Here is a 14,311-nt window from a genome sequence, read left to right on the forward strand (position 1 = left end):
GAAAAATTCAAAAAAGCTTAAAGAGAGGGACATCAATAGGAGGATGTATGCTGGGCTGCATGACTAGGGTAGCAATAGAAAGGGTTGTGGCTTGTGAAGTATCGTCAAGTGGTTTGTATTAGCCTTCCCAGGCTGCCATAACAAAATACCACAGACTAGGTAGGTTAAACAACAAATTTATTTTTTCAGTTCTGGAAGCTGGAAGTCCCAGATCAAAGTGCCAGCAGATTCAGTTCCTGTTGAGGGCTCTTTTGCCAGCTTACAGAGGGTTGCCTTGTTGCTTTGTCCTCACTTACTGTTTTTCTGTGCATGAGGGGAAAGAGAGCTCCAATGTCTCTTCATTTGTTTTTAAGGACCAGTCCTAATGGATTAGGGACTCATCCTTCTGACTTCATTTAACCTTAATTATCTCCTTAAAGCCCACATCTCCAAATACAGTTATATTAGGGGTGAGGACTTCAACATATGAATTTTAGGGGGAAACAATTTAGTCCACAACATGTTTGAAGGAGGGGTATCTGATGGAAAATTGTAATGACAGGTATGAATAGGTATGGCTCATTGATCTCATGAGGTATGTGTATGTATATATTGCGTATTCCCACATAGCTCAGTTCAACTGAAATATCTAGTGTTTCTCACAGATGAAATTGCATATGAGTCAACACAAAATTTACATTATGCTCAAATTATTTCCTAATCTATCAATGGAGTTGGAACAAATTACGGTTTTCGAAACAACTGTTGTAGCAAAATGAGTACTGACCGTACTCATTCATTCAATCAATAAATATTACCTGAAACTATAAAACTACTGGAAGAAATGCTTCACAGCATAATTTTTATAGGAGAAATACTTCACGACATTGGGCTGGGCGAAAATTTTTTAAGTAAGACCTCAAAAGCGCAGGCAACAAAAGCAAAAATAGACAAACAGGATTACATAAAATGAAAAAGCTTTCATACAGCGAATGAAACAAGAGTGAAAATAAAACCTACAAGATAGGAGAAAATATTTGTAAACTATGCATGTGACAAGGGGTTAATACCCGGTATATAAAGGGAACTCAAACAACAGCAAAAATAATAATAATAATAATAATCCAATTTGAAAGTGGGCAGAAGACCTTAGCAGACTTTGAAAACAAACAAATGGCCAACAGGTATATGAAAAAAGTGCTGAATGTCATTAACCATTTATGCTAAATACAAATGAAAACCACAACAAAATACCACCTCACTCTAGTTAGAATGGCTATTATCAAAAAAAGACAAAAGAAAACTATTGGCAAGGATGAGAAAAGGGAACGCTTACACATGGTTTTTGGGATAGTAAATTAGTACAGCAATTATGAAACACAGTAGGAAATTTCCCCAAAATATTAAAAACAAAACTACCCTATTATCCAGCAATCCCCCTACTAGGGATATATCCAACAGGAATATACATGTTGAAAACGTATCTGCACTCCCATGTTTATTGCAGCACTATTTACAATAGCTAAGATATGGAATCAAATTAATGTCCAACGATGGATAAACACATAAAGAAAATGTGGTAAATATATACAATAAAATACTTTTCAGCCATAAAAGAAAATGAAACCCTGTCATTTGGACAACATGGATGAAACTGGAGGATATAATTTTGTGTGAAATAAGTCAAACACAAAAAAACAAATATGAAAGTTGATACTGTAGAAGCAGGTAGTGGAACAGTAATTACCTGAGGCTGAGTGGGGAGGGGTGGGAGGAAGGAAAGATGGCGAGAGGTAGGTCAACAGGTACAAAGTTACAATTAGATAGAAGGAATAAGTTTTAGTGTTCTGTTGCACAATAGGGTGACTATGCTTAACAATAATGTATTGTATAATACAAAATATCTAGAAGAGAGGCTGGTGAATGTTCTCACCACAAAAAAATGATAAATACATGAGATGATGGAAATGCTAGCTGCCCTAATTTGATCATTATATAACATATATGTGTATTGAAACATCAAATTGTATCCCATAAATATGTACAATTATGTGCCAATTTAAAATGTTTTAATATTGGAAAAAAAGAAAGTATTAGATTCACATTACTTTTGATGGATTATCCTAAAATTAATCAAAGAGTAGTTATGCATTTGTATATTTGTTGGTAAATGTCTCAGTTTTAGGCCATACAGATATTTATTAATATTAATATGCTATTTTGTGTTGATCATAAGGCAGATCCTTAGAATCTTGACCACATCCAGCAACAGCATAGATAAATTGTCTACGGGAGCTTGCAAACATGGTGATACCACATTAGGGTTTAAGGCTTTCCTAATCCTTCTACAAAATTTACCTTACTGAAAAATTGGTAAATCGTTGTGAGGTTTTTCATGTTTGGCCAGAGAATTAATTGCACTTTCAGACAAACTTAGCATTCTAGTTGGATAGTTTTTAGAATTAAACTTGACTAATTATTCTGGCTAATTGTATAGTTCACTTACTTTCAACCCTCTAGACTTTTCTAGAATAGGGAATATTGTCATTTCAATAAATAAATATCGAGTACCTCCTTTGTGGCAGGTCGACACCAGGCACCAGAAATCCTGCAGTGAAGAAGCCAAGCAAAGTGTCTTTACACAAGGTGTTTACATCCTACTGGAGGGAAACAGACTTACTTATATAACCCTGAGGAAATCAATAAACACAAAAGTATACAAGATAATTAAGGAGCATGAAAAATGCACTAACAAAAATAAGAAGGGGATGAGATGGAGTAAGTAGGGGAAGACACTTCAAACAGTAATCAGGGAAGGCATCTCTGAGGAGGGAAAGAGTAGAATATCTGAACAACTGGGGGAAAGGCATTCCAGGCATTGGGTTAAAGCGGAGTTAGTGAGGTGGAAGAGACTAGGGGATGGAACAGGAGAGTGAGGAAAGGACTAGCTCCATCTTAGCGGGCTCGGAAGCCACTGAAGCGTTTTGAGCAGGAAAAAGTCGTGATTTCTGTTTTTAAAATTTCACTTTGACTTCTCTGTAAAATCCACTGTAGTGAGAAGAAGAGAGACCAGTTGAGAGGATATAGCGACAAGTCAAGCCAAAGATGAGATGTAGAGACGAGACAGAGAAAGGTGACAGAACTCAGAATTTGTTTAAAGGTTTAGCCAAAAGGAGTCGCTGGTGTACTGGATGAGGGTTACGAGAGAAAGGAAAGGGACAAGAATGATTCCTAGATTTTTGGGTCGAGTCACTGAATAAATCATCATGCTGGTTATTAAACTGTGGAAGTCTGGAAGCTTAACTGGTTTGGGAACAAGAGTTGAGTTTTGAACATGTCAGGCTTCAGATGCCTGTTAGATATCCTGTAGCAATATAGAATTGCTACAACAGGCAGTTGGCTACGTGAACGTGGAATTCTGGGAGAGGTTGAGGCTGGAGATTTAAATGTGGAAGTCGTCAGCATACATCTGGTATGTAAGGCAGAGGTGAAATCACATAGGAAGTGAGTTTACAGAAAGAACACAAAAGAGGCAAAAACTGAGCCCTGGGGTCCTGCAAGGTTTACAGGTCAGGTAAAAGAGGAGCTAGCCAAAGAGACAGGAAGAAATAGCTGCTGAGGTAGCAGAAAGGCCAGGTGCATGTGGCACTTTGTAAAACATGTAAGAAATGTGTTTTATGAAGGAAGGGTGATCAACTTTTTGAGAGACTTTAAGAAATATCAGTAATAAGTCCCAAATTGATCACATGCCTTGCATAATTTAGAAAAAGACAGTCCATGCGCCTTAGTATTATAGGCATAAACACATACAGCTAATGTTTCGGGAGGCTGGAGCAAAGAATTAAGCTTTGGATAAAGAATATTTTAGGCTTTGTATAGGCACTGAAACTTTTGAATTTTGCCTTGCTTATGAGTATAAACTTCTTCATGCACCTGAGAATGTTGAAATATGCCCTCATCTCTGATTGCAGAAAGAGGATCCTCTTCTTATTCCCCTTACACTTTTCTTTGGCAGTCCAGGCCTTCCCTTGTGCTTCCTGACCACAATACCTTTTCCCAGAGAATGGATTCCCCAGCAACACTCTGAGGCTGAGAGTAGCACACAGCAGGTTCACAGGGAGTGATCTTCAGAGTTACAATTGTACGTAGTAGTGCCAGACCTAGCAAATAAAACTACAGGATACCTATACAATATTTGGAACATACTTATACAAAAAGTTATTAATTGTTTATCTAGAATTCAAAATTAACCGAGAGTATTGTCTTGTATCTGTGTCCCTACCTGTAAGGAAATGAAAAAGGCAGGGTGGAGGGAGAAAATTATCTTCTCTATGTCGGCAACTGAGGCCTCAGCTGATCCTAGGGGTGCCTTGAAGCTGCTATGGCCCTTCATATTGATTAAAAATCGTGGCAAGGGGGTCAGGCCATTGTATTTCTGAATCAGCTAGTTATTGGCCTCAGGGTACCCTGGGAATGAATGTAACCTTGGCAGTTGCCTAAGGTAAGAGGCACAGCCTTGAGCAGCTGCATATTCAGCAGCTGACTTATGAGCACTGAAGATGGAATCTGGACCAAGCATCAAGGTATCTTAGGTTTAAATGCTAACTTCTTAGAAGCCATTCATTTCCTTTTAGGTGGTTTACTTCTATATCTAATTAGATAAGGTAGCTAAATATATTCTGAATGCTTTAAGTGCTACATTAAAACTAAAAAGCGCTGTTCAAAAGTAAGGTGGCAGTACTTATTACGGTAGTCCAGCTCTGCTCCCATGGGATATATAGAGAATATTTTTTTAATTGTTCATCTTCTCATCTAGACTACAAGCTTCTTGAGGGAAGAAACCAGGTCTTATTTATCTCTACACCCATCACTTGTGGTATATTTGGCATATAGTAGGTACTCAAACAATGTCTATGGAAAACAGACAGGTAATAACTAAGCAAACCATCCAAATGATAACTAACAAGAGTTAGACCTACCCTCTGCGAGGGTGGAGGGAAAGTGATATTAGGCCCCAAAATCAACATGTGACGCATTTTTATTTTTCCTCTTATTTTCTTAAGCAAAGCAAAACTGGTTCTACTCTTCCTGGCCTTTGAGTCTCTTTTTTAGGCAATTAATAAATCTTCACCAATCTCTGAATCATTCGGTTCACTAGCTGTTCACTCAGCCACTGAGTGCATTATTGTTTGGATGCATGATTCATGACATGTTTTAAAGAGCTAAGGAGACATGGATCCTTTCCCACTTGGGTCCCTTTAGGAACCATTGGAAACTTCTGGAAACTTTGAGGGTCTCCTTCCTAAAGGGAAGAAGATATTCTACACTCTGGTGAGAAGAACAAGAGGCTTCTATTTCTCTCTTAACCTGAAACCTCACCTCTTATGAATGTTTCCTTCTATTAACCCTTGAGTGAATCACACTGATGCTTAACGATAATCCTCTGATGGACATGCTTTCTCTCTTAGAATGAGTGTTAACATGAAATAGTCTCCAGATTCCCTAAAGCCAGACTAGTGATCCCAAATTTTAACCACATTGGATCTTGCCTGCACATCCTGCCTCTGGCTGCACACCCACCTTTACGCCCACGGCATGAAGCTGTGACCACAGAGGCAGAAACTTGCAGGGTGGTCTTCTGAGCACACCCTAGGGGAAAGAGACATGAAATATTTATTGACTGCAGGCCAATGTTACAGGAACGCTGGCTGAAACCACTGCAAGGGTGCCTCTATAACTACCAAAGTAGACACAGCAACATTTGCCAGCCTCCTTAAATGTCCTGGGGGAGGTTTGTTTGCACTAATCCTAGCAGTCCAAAAAGCAGCAGCTGTTCTCAAAGGAAGTCTGATATATATATAATCCTTTATTTAAGACCAACAGTGGGAGGTGGTGTTTAATAAAAAAGGTGCTAAATTGTTAACAATGTTCTTGCTTCCAGCAAACAGGTAGAAAAAGAACTGAAATGTTAAGCAATACTCAGGACCATATTTAATAATACATCTTGATTTTTTAATTCGTGCAATTGTTTCTGTGCTAATAGACATCTTTGTCTTGGGAAATAAATTTGGGAAGCACAGTCAGTTTTTTTTCCAATTTCTGAGCAATCCTGGAATCAGATCGTATTGCTTTTCCAATCCCAGCTGTATGGTAAATATTTGTTATAGCAGATGGAATTAGAAAAGGCTACACACAATTTTCTTATGTTCTATTCGATCCCTAGTTATTTTAAAATAAGCATAGAAACATCTTGCATCTTTGATAACATCCTGTAGGTTAATATTCAATAAAAAATGCTATAAATTCCCAAAGGGAGCATCAAAGAAACTTGCGAGTTACTTCTAAAATGTGTAATGTAAACTACAGTTTAAGGTTTTGGGTCTATCCTGGTAAACAGTGACCCAACATACGAAATTCCTTTGGCAAGAATAAGTGTCATTTTTAACCTACCAAGAACTGGATATCATATGATAAAGCTATGGTTCACTTCCCTAATATTATCAGCAAGAAAGTAAATTTCCCTCAAACCAATGTGTTTAATTCTATTCCCAGAACCCCAGCATAATACCAGGTATAAGGGGTTAAATGAACACTGAATGCTTTTATTAGACACTTATTAGTCGTTTCTGCCATAAATTATTAGCAATCAAGAAATCATTATTCTTTTAGTTTGCTTGGCTCCTTTGGACCTTGGAGTTTGGTAGACTGAGTTGATTTCGTGTCATTAAACATTAAACTCCCTTGACTAGTAGAGAAATCTTGTGGTTTGTGCTCTGCACCAGCAAGGTGGGATGCGTGTGTATTTTTCTCATTTGTTCGCTTGCTCACTAAATGGCAAAGGCTGAGAATCTTAGGCAATATGATATCTAAAGTGAAAACAAACTCTCTGTCAGAGCTGATCTGTTGTTTTACACAGTGATACAACTAATGTGGCAACATAAATAAATGGGCATGACTTTTCCTTCTAATCATAACTTACAGGAACTCCAGATCTCAGATAAAATTTATGGTAGTTATTGCCGTAACTGTTATTCTTTCATAACTTAAACAGAAAACATATTTTTCTCCCCTTTGAAATGCAAAAAAAAAAAAAAAAAAAAAAAAAAAAAAACAAGAATTGACTGAGAACATAAGCTTTTACACTACTTTCTGTTTCCAGAATTGAAACTCATTCTCTCACATACTCCATTAAGACGGTCACTGTTAGAGAAATCTTTGCATATTCTCCTTGTACAATTAATATTTTAGTATACAGGTATGCTTAATCTCAGACATTCTGTGTTAAGGTGAATGTAGGACAACTAGCTAACTTTTAAAAGTGTAAATATATAACCACTGTCAGAGTATAGAAACAAGTTATAGAATGCACACATCCTACAATGACAACCCTATCATAAAATGGAGTACTGTCGGGGAAGCTCAGCCATAATTGCACTCAGGAAAGTAAAAGACATTGGTGTTGCCTCCTCAGCAGAAATTCACCTCCCTGTATGAAAATCTGATAAATTGTCCAGTTTCCCGCAGAGGGAACGACAGAGAATTTAATGAGAAACACATTGGAGCTGGACCTGTCACTGTGTGATTATGCATTCACTAATCTCTCCGTAGGGTACAGAAAAATGTCAGTCTTCTCTGAGAGAGTTTATCTAGGGAAAGGGACAAACACATCTAGAAATAAATTACCAAAAAGAAATGTCTTTACTCTCCCACTGATACCTACTGGCATCCTACTAGACTGCTTGTTTGGCCTACAAATAGCAAAAGCACTGGGATTTGCATAGTAACCTATTTTTATGATTGCTAGTGAAATTGAAGTGGCATATGATGACATGTATTGATACTTAAATGCAGCTGCAAGTGCCTGATATTTTTAGTTTGGTCTAAAAATTTATGTTTGAGAACTTCAAGTACAGTAGGAGGGGCAGTGGATGTTCTTACTCTTATTGTAGGAAACATTTCATATTTAACATGAAATTCTCTTACTTGTCATCATTTTTGTCCAATAAATCTTATTCAGCACCTGTATACATCCTAAAAACACTTCTGAGCAACTAACATCTGCCAGGAACCTATAATTATAATTATACACTAAGTTTTGTGAATAACTAGAATATCCAATAGCCTCTACAAAGTGTTTAAGCCAGAGGAACACATCATTCAAATTTGCTTTTTGCTGAGAGCATTTATTAAGTTATTTTATTAGCCTGATTTTAGGGTGGGAAATGTGCAATGAGGGCAGATATATTTTCTCCAGAAGTTCAACATATGAGAGTACACTGATGCAAATATCCACAAAGAACTACTAAACAAGCACTGAGCAAGTCCAAGAATGTCTTGCTAGCTGAGTACCTTGTGCAAGGAGGGATCTCAGAAAACACTTCCTGAATTTTGGGGAAAGTAAGGGAATGGTGACAGAAAATTGTGTCCTGAGCTATCCTTATTTGGAGGTGTGATGTCAAGAAGAAATTACTCATATTTCTTCAAGAATTTCTAGAAGGCTTCATGGAGAATGGGGAACTTTAATCACAAAAAAGCTGTCTTTAAAATTGCATGTTTAATTAAGTAGGGCTATTTATTATCAAAAATGATACCACTCTGACCATTCTCCCTCCAGGTTAATTCAAATTTTTTACATCCTTCATAAAATGCTAAGCCCAAAATCTATCCCAGCTTTGTAAATGTCTTGATCAAATCTCATACACTTACTCAGTGGATATTTTTTAAACTAAGAAAAGATCATTTGAAAAGATCTATGTTTATAACTTCATTGACAGCTTTTTTTTTCATGTGGTTTTCCAGTTTTATCTGGACATAAATTTAGTTTCATTAGAGAAGGAACCATGTCCCTTTTCATGATCTCATAGAACTTTCAACATTGTAAGGATCCTACAATCACTGGTAATAAATCTAGAAATCATGTTAGAGATCAAATGGTGAAGGGCAAAACAGGTGCTAGAGAGTGACTTGTGATATTTATGTCTGAATAAAGACAAAAACAATTTAATAAACTAAAACATAAATGAGAGTTCTTGGTTTATAATCTAATATTATTTTTATTGCATAAAATTGCTGAAACACTGATTGATGATGTGTAGGCCAGTTGACTGATTCAATGTCATAAAAATTCTTAGATGTCTACAATGACTTTCTTCACAGAATTGGAAAAAACTACTTTAAAGTTCATATGGAACCAAAAAAGAGCCTGCATTGCCAAGTCAATCCTAAGCTGAAAGAACAAAGCTGGAGACATCATGCTACCTGACTTCAAACTATACTACAAGGCTACAGTAACCAAAACAGCATGGTACTGGTACCAAAACAGAGATACAGACCAATGGAACAGAACAGAGCCCTCAGAAATAATGCCGCATATTTACAACTATCTGATCTTTGACAAACCTGACAAAAACAAGAAATGGGGAAAGGATTCCCTGTTTAATAAATGGTGCTGGGAAAACTGGCTAGCCATGTGTAGAAAGCTGAAACTGGATCCCTTCCTTACACCTTATACAAAAATTAATTCAAGATGGATTAAAGATTTAAATGTTATACCTAAAACCATAAAAACCCTAGAAGAAAACCTAGGCAATACCATTCAGGACATAGGCATGGGCAAGGACTTCATGACTAAAACACCAAAAGCAATGGCAACAAAAGCCAAAATTGACGAATGGGATCTAATTAAACTCAAGAGCTTCTGCACAGCAAAAGAAACTACCATCAGAGTGAACAGGCAACCTACAGAATGGGAGAAAATTTTTGCAATCTACCCATCTGACAAAGGAATAATATGCAGGATCTACAAAGAACTCAAATTTACAAGAAAAAACAAACAACCACATCAAAAAGTGGGCAAAGGATATGAACAGACACTTCTCAAAAGAAGACATTTATGCAGCCCTGCTGGCAGCCGACACATGAAAAAATGCTCATCATCACTGGCCATCAAAGAAATGCAAATCAAAACCACAAGGAGATACCATCTCACACCAGTTAGAATGGCCATCATTCAAAAGTCAGGAAACAACAGGTGCTGGAGAGGATGTGGAGAAATAGGAACACTTTTACACTGTTGGTGGGACTGTAAACTAGTTCAACCATTGTGGAAGACAGTGTGGCAATTCCTCAGGGATCTAGAACTAGAAATACCATTTGACCCAGCCATCCCATTACTGGGTATATACCCAAAGGATTATAAATCATGCTGCTATAAAGACACATGCAGACATATGTTTATTGCGGCACTATTCACAATAGCAAAGACTTGGAACCAACCCAAATGCCCAACAAGGATAGACTGGATTAAGAAAATGTGGCACATATACACCATGGAATACTATGCAGCCATAAAAAATGATGAGTTCATGTCCTTTGTAGGGACATGGATGAAACTGGAAACCATCATTCTCAGCAAACTATCTCAAGGACAAAAAACCAAACACCGCATGTTCTCACTCATAGGTGGGAATTGAACAATGAGAACACAGGGACACAGGAAGGGGAACATCACACACCGAGGACTGTTGTGGGGTGGGGGGAGGGGGGAGGGATAGCATTAGGAGATATACCTAATGCTGGATGACGGGTTTATGGGTGCAGCACAGCAACATGGTACATGTGTGCATGTGTGACAGACCTGTGTGTTGTGCACATGTACCCTAGAACTTGAAGTATAATAATAATAAAATTAAAAAAAAAATTCTTAGATGTAAAGATGCCTTACCTGACTCCACTCAGGTTGGATCGGCATCTTGTTCCCTTCTCTCCCCTGAGAATTTCAAATAGGGCAGAGTAAGATGGAGGAGGTAACTCTTTGTCTCTGCTAATACCTAATCATATAATCTTATTTCAAAAATTGGCCAGTACAGTTGGATTGACTACAAAAAAAATAGGCCTTGTCCATTTATCCAGAGGTTTCCTTCAAAACTTTAAAAAAATTTTATCACCTAAGATGGATTTTAAATTATCAGAATTTAGATGTAGCAATTAAGTAAATCTTAAAGGAGGTGTAGAATTCCTTTAAGAAGTTATTGTTTGCTTCCCATTGCAGCAATGTCTGCAATACTACTTTTTTTTTTAATGAGCCCAGAAACAATTCTCTGCAACTTAAAAATTATGCCAGAATGCAAGTTTTTGGTTAGTGCCATAGTTTCGTTTTGTTATTGAAAATGGGATACGTCATGATTTATTCCCTCCCTTCTATGGAAAGGTAAAAAATGTTAATGGTAAGAAAATTATTACATTTTCTATTTCAAAATCGATTTAATAAGAAATTTACCTACCAGATTTACGATGCTTTATTTTTAGCTACAAGAAATAAAAGCTTAAAAATAACATAAATAAAAGTCTTAGTTTTATATATGTAATTTTTATAATATATACACAAACTTGGAAATAACTTCTGTCAGTATCCCTTATTATTGTCACATGATTTTGAACTTCTGGACCGACATAATTCAGCTGAAAGAACCAAGAAAATTAATATACACCTGTACTCTCAACTTAGTCTCTTTAGAAGGAAGTGAAGAGAGACTATGAAAGAAAAATCACAGTGTTACTATATCTTATTGAAAGCTTCTATTTATCTCTATATATGTTCCATATAAAGAAATCTTAAATAATTAAACATAATATAATTGATAAAACCGACATGTTAGTCTGGAGATGTTTGTCACCTATAGGCAAAATAGACTCCTAAATATTAATATAAAAGTTATTGTTGTTTTTAGATGAACATAACCATAATCAAATAATTTTATTTGGTATTTGGTGGTTCTAGTTAATTAAAACAATAAAAAGCTACCTAAGCAAGAACCCTCTTAGAAAGTTGTAAGCATTAGTATAGACTTATATTTATACATGTTTTCTGTACATAAGTTCATTTAATTAATTGATGTAAGTAACTTTATGCTTCACTAAGCATTAATAAAACATCATTGTCCCTGTAATCCCAGCACTTTGGGGAGGCCGAGGGGGGCGGATCTTGAGGTCAGGACTATCAAGAGGCCAGGATCGAGACCATCCTGACCAACATGGTGAAACCCCGTCTCTACTAAAACTAGAAAAATTAGCTGGCGTGGTGGCACGTGCCTGTAATCCCAGCTACTTGGGAGGCTGAGGGAGGAGAATCGCTTGAACCAGGGAGTTGGAGGTTGCAGTGAGCCAAGATCATGCCACTGCACTCCAGCCTGGTGACAGAGTAAGATTCTGTCTAAAAAAAAAAAAAAATCATTGTGTATGGCCAGTGAAGAGAAGTGTAATTGTGTAATTTAACATTTTCTTTTTAATTTATCATGGCTTTAAATTTTGAAATTAATGATTTCTGACTTGCATAATATATATTTAGTAGCTATCCTACTTTCACGTTCATATGCTAATCAAATCAAACCAGGAGTATAAGATAAACTATTACATTTGAGTTTAATGTAGCCTACAAGCAACATTTAGCCTATACAACTTATGCATTAACATGACTTGTTGTTGACCATCATTATTATCTTTCCCTTCACTAATTAGGAACATATGTTTACTAGTTTTGTTTGGCAACTAAAATTTTTCATGCGCCCTAAGAACTTGGTATATAGTGCACAATACTTAACAACAGATTAGAATAAACTAGAGTAATATTTTTAGCTTTATGCTAAAAACAACAGATTAGAATAAACTAGAGTAATATTTTTAGCTTTATGCTGTGTAAACAAGGTGATATGCCATTTGGATGAGAGTTGGACATATTAAAAAATTTCATTTCTTCATTTAACCCAGAAATACGCTAAAATATAAATTAGTTCAATTTTTTGTAGCATTTCATTGTATGCTATTTAAAAATTATGCATTAAGTGGAAAGAATGTTTAATCAGATAATTGGCTTTACAATAAAACACTATACCAATGTATACATATAATGTTTTAGTTGATGGATGGGTTTTTTAATATATTATTTGTTGTATATATATGTGTGTACTGTTTCCCCATTAAATTAAAGCAATCTGCTTATATGGTAGCTAGTTCAATTTTGATAAGTTTCCACTTTGTATTTGTGCACCAAAATAAATCGTAGTTTGCTTTAAGAAAAAAATAGCTTATAAGCATATTTTAAACATGTTTAAATGCAAACCATGAAATTTCTACGAACTCTTTTGTTACTACTAAAGCTATACGTTTAACCATTGGCTATACCTTTTTTGCCACATTTCTGAATGTAAGATAAACATTTGTATTTTGCAGAACTTTATTAAAATGATTACCTGAGAATAAATTTTGTAAATTTTCTTAAGTTAAATTTTCTGTGATTTATGTCCAGCAGTCAGTATTTAGGTTGAAATTAAAAGCCATTTTCAACACATCGAATTCCCAAATTAAGTTACCTCTATCAAAAGGCCAGTTTTTTTTAATAAACATCAGAAGTTTCCTTATAAAAGGACACATCTATTCACTGGAATGGTTACCTTTAGGAAGGGAAGCTCAAAGAGTGTTTGACTGAGTAATAAGAATATTTCGGACAATGGGACTTGGCATGGATAACTGTTAAACCATTGATCTCCTTCAGTTCTCTATCATTTCTCTCTAAGTGTTTGCTCCCTGTGGATCTATACAGTGAGATAGCAAAGAGTCACAGAAGTATTTTTAAGCACTCCAATTTCATAGTGTATGCTTCACGGACAGAATAAAATGTATTCCTCCAGCTGTTCAAGAACGAGGGCAAGGGGGAGATAAAAAGAGAAATGAAGGCAAGACAGACTTAGATCTCAATAAATGTTGCAAACTTAGTGTACTTTTACCTCTAAATCCTTTTCCTTACCTCCCACATTTAATTCCATCAAAAAGTCCTTATATTTTCTCCTTGCTTTTAACCCATCATATCCCAGCCACCAAAGGTGCAGGACGCCACATAATGTCATGAATTTACATACACATACAAACAAATCCAAGCTGAGCCTTTGGTGCTGTGGAAGAGAATTTAAACATTTTAAAATGTAAAACTAAACATATTATCTGAGGTATGGCTAGAAATAAAAACAATAAAAAAGTGCAGTGAATGGGAAAAATGTAAAAGATTTCCACATTACAAATGAGCTATAAACACATTTATAATTCATAAACAGCATAAAATGATTGCTTATGTCGTATTAATTAAAATAATAAAAGTAAGAAAATACGCTCAATGCAGAAGTACTTTTAAGAAAACAAACAAAAAAACAAAAGTTAACAAAATATTTTATCTGCATCAAAATATTCTTTGGAAACCAAAAATAAAAATGTATCATGTATGTTCTTTCGGGTTGATCTGTAAAAGTCAGAAAAATACAGAGTCCATGTTATTTAACTTTCC

The 14,311-nt window shown here is 35.8% G+C and overlaps 1 protein-coding gene across 1 annotated transcript in view; it reads right to left on the minus strand.

Moving 5' to 3' along the window:
* Positions 1 to 14,311, minus strand: part of CFAP299 (cilia and flagella associated protein 299) — a 701,860-nt gene extending 687,549 nt beyond the window's left edge. Inside the window, exons 1-2 of the mRNA XM_032149141.2 lie at positions 10,703 to 14,311; positions 2,551 to 2,587 (exon numbers count right to left, since the gene is read on the minus strand). The gene's annotated coding sequence lies outside the window, so the exon portion shown is untranslated. The remainder of the gene's footprint in view (positions 1 to 2,550; positions 2,588 to 10,702) is intronic.

Source organism: Hylobates moloch, unplaced genomic scaffold, assembly GCF_009828535.3.
Source record: "Hylobates moloch isolate HMO894 unplaced genomic scaffold, HMol_V3 SCAFFOLD_2, whole genome shotgun sequence".
NCBI lineage: Eukaryota > Metazoa > Chordata > Mammalia > Primates > Hylobatidae > Hylobates > Hylobates moloch.